Source organism: Nicotiana sylvestris, chromosome 3 (assembly GCF_000393655.2).
Source record: "Nicotiana sylvestris chromosome 3, ASM39365v2, whole genome shotgun sequence".
NCBI lineage: Eukaryota > Viridiplantae > Streptophyta > Magnoliopsida > Solanales > Solanaceae > Nicotiana > Nicotiana sylvestris.
This window is the reverse complement of record NC_091059.1, coordinates 80,019,223-80,023,036: the sequence shown is the minus strand read 5'-3', so window position 1 is coordinate 80,023,036 and position 3,814 is coordinate 80,019,223.

Below are 3,814 nucleotides of genomic sequence, written 5' to 3'. Positions count from 1 at the left end.
AATTTTCCTTATCTCATATAAAGATTACAAAATTTCGTATGCTTAATTCTTAAAATAGTAAAAAGATAGCATTCTTTTCTAGTGAGAAAATAATTTATATCTTTACAATAAAGAAGATCTCATAAACTTTTCTCATATTATGTGTATAATTTAAAACATAATCGAAAGTAGTAATAGTAATAACTATTTAATTTTTTATTATTTTTTTATTTTTACAAACTATTTTACAAAAATGTTCCACTCAAAAATACCATATCAAAATGTATCTAACGGTATCAAGGTTGTCAAACTTACGGGATGTAACATCATGCCCACAAGATGTTTGTTAAAATGTTTGAATGAATATTGCATGCACCGGTGAAGTCTGAGTAACCGCGTGTACTTGTATATGATATTGGGTTAAGTGTGAGGTGTGTGGGGATGATTTCACCTGCTAGGTAGCTTGTTTTCAATGCACACATGTTACCCACACCATGTATTCTATATGATGTATGTTGTAGAATGTTGTAGAGTTAGCTAATTTAGTGTAGTTGTAGTAGTTGTGGAAATTAAATTACAATATGCCACTTGCTTGCTTTAAGGTGAATTAACCAAGCCATGATAAATCACTTGTTTGTGTGTCATTGATTATTGCCTTGTAGCTAATCTTTGGCACGGGGAATTCTTGAGTACCCATGGCCTTGTGGTGCAACACTTGTGCATTTTAGATCACAATTGTGATGCGTTGTACGTTGAGCCTTCGGTTTTAAGTGTGGGTTTTTTTTGACTCGCGCGACAACCTTAGGCGTTTCTCTTGATTAGTTCTCACATTCATGCTTATTTATGTTGCAGGCCGCTATGGCTCGTGATAGTGCAAGTAAAGGCAAGGGAATAAGAAAGTCCTCCACCACAGCCCCGCGCCCAAAAAGCGCAAGCAAGGAGAAGGTTCCTCACGTCAAGCTAAAGGGAAACAAGTTGCTAAGGGAACACAGTAGGCACCATTGCGACCGAGGCCTCACTTGAATCTAGTGTCTAATGTGGCTATTGCATGTCATAGGGATTTCGTGCCATATGGGCAGTATGCCTCCGAGATGGGGATTAATGTCAAAGCTTTAGAACGAAACTTCCCGGATGTACATGGCCGATTGCGTGCACCAAACATGGAGAAACTCATAGAATGCCCCGGGCGTGCAAATTTGAGCATGGTTCAAGAATTGTACGCCAACTGGAATGCAGGATTGTTCATGTCATATGTACGTGGGAAGGACGTGCCACTGGATAGACGATCCTTATGTGCATTTTTGGCATTGAAGCCCAAACTACACAAGTATACATCACACTCTTTGTGGCATTGATTCAAATGGCAAGTGGACAAGAAAGTAAGGTGATATTCACCTTCAGATGGTTCGCTCTCATTTCAATAAGACTACCAAAGTGTGACAACATTTTGTGCAAGCTAGACTCATGCCAGTTGAACATAAGAACGAGTGCAATCGAGCTCGAGTGTGTATGATCTACTTTTTGATGACTGGCAGACCTATTAATGTGGGTGAGCTCATGCTGGAGGAGATGATCTGTACATGATTTGGGTGGTAGATTAAGAGGTTTTTCTTCGGCAACTTGCTCATGCAATATACGATCTCCCTGGAGGTGCCAAAGTAAACATGTTATGATGAGGTGGTGGAGGTTCCTACAGGGCTGTTGGACATCACATCCTTGTTGGATACGTCGTCTAAGCTAACTCAGGTAGCACAGAATGAAAGAGACGAGAACTTCAACAGGTACTTCTATAACTCCTTGAATTTACTCATGAACAACGTTGGTATCTCAGACAAGGGGCGTATGCATTTACACAATGACTTATCGAGCTCGTCCAAAGAGATTTCGGGGATTGCGCCTGGCAGCTCCGTTCACTCGTCGGAGGGCACAAACACTATAAAGGGCTCAAACACAAAGGACGAGGTTGGTGATAATGTTACGGGGCCCATGGCTTTGGTGCCTCTAGGACCTGATGATGATGTGCCCGGAGCTGTGGATGGAGGGCATGCTGAGGAGGAGGACTCTAACTGACAGGGCGTTTTCTTTTCACCATACTTTGTTTTGCACTTATATGTACATCGGGACTATGCATAGACCAATTGTGGGTGGGAGGGATATTATTTGTGATGTAGTTGTATATATTTTATCAATTTGTTTCTTTTATTAGTCTTGCTTAGTCTAGTTTTTAGTTTAGTTTGTTATAGAAGAAAAATAACAAAAGAAAAAAAAAATACAAAAAAGAAAATTTTTAAGAAAAAGCTCGAACCTTTCCCGACGATGGATATTTCGGAATATTTTCTTGAGGGATAAACTCTGATTAAAAAACACCAAAAAGATTTTTTCTTTTTAGTATAGTTAGTAGTATCCTTTGGTTTTTCTTTGGGTGCCTATACTTTTCAAAGGTGTAGCTCAAACCGGGTACTTTATTATTTTTTTAAGAAGTAGTTTAGGAAGAAACTGAGTTGCTCTGAGATACTCATTGACGTGGTTGATGCTGACACATCAGGCTATGACATACATTCTATCTTCCCGTACATTTGGTTTGAATTGTGACATCTGAGTAAAGTAAATAGACTATTTTGTGACGCTTTTTCTCACTTGTATGCCACATAGTGCAATATTGCTTAATTTTTCTCAATTATGTGAGTTTGCTTGACTTGAGAGTTGAGCAAAACCATATTGATTGAGTCATGTGCAATGTGTGCGTAAGGAATTGTGATCTTCTATGATATCCTGCATAGTCTATAACTTGCACCGTGTGTTAATCGAAGCGAAAGTGTTAAGTTGTGCTAATCTAGGAGATGACATATGTGTTTCTTGCTTGATCATAGATGTGCTTGTCACATAAAAATAAATATTTTCGTTGCTTGCCCTTTTAATCCTATAGACCTTTTCTTTGGCACCCACATTGCAAGCCTTAGCCCTATTTTGTTCTTAATTAGAGATTGTTGAACCTTTACCTCCTAAGTCATTTAGTCTCTAAAAGAAGTAAGGTGAGAGATTTGGGGAGTCGCTTTTGAGTGGAAGCATAAAAGGGCCCTTTAATGCACTAAAGTCGAAACCAAGTCACTAGCCGATGAACTTTAATGAGTAGAGTGTGTGTAGAAGAGAAAGAAAGAAAAAAAAGATAAAAAAAATGTACAGTTGCAAGAAAAGAGAAAAAGATAAAAGTCAAGGTATGTAGAGAAATACACACCTCCAAATCTTATTAATTTGTGCTAGTGGGAGTATAAAAGTGCTTAATCAAAATAAGGACTATGTTGTATATGGGTTGTGGGAAGTGAATTGGTTGAGAAGAATATGTGCTCGAATTGTAAGTGTAGTGTATTAAAGTGCCTATGAAGGTTAGTCACTATTCCTAAATGAATCATACCCGTACCTTAGCCTACATTACAACCTTATAGTCCTAATTGATCCTAGATTTGGCTAGCTTGGATAAGTAGAGATATACAGTACGAGCAATATTATGGTACGACCAGGGGATGCATATGAATTCATTGTGAGAGCGAACGAATTTTGTTCAATTGTGTGATGTCCTTAACTTATATTCAAAAGCATATTTGAATGCGTGGACTAGTTTATATTTGCTCTTTCATTGTTGGTGAGGGCACATGATCTGATGAATGATTGGTAATGTTGTAAACTTTTCTACTTGGGTAAGTGCGTGAGTTGAGGGTGCTTAGTGGTAACAAGTAGACTCTTGAGGTTGGGTGGTTACAAATAGGTTGTTTGAATTGATAGAATTGAAATGTTATACTTGGGAATGTTTAAAACGGGAAGAATGTGAATTTTTATG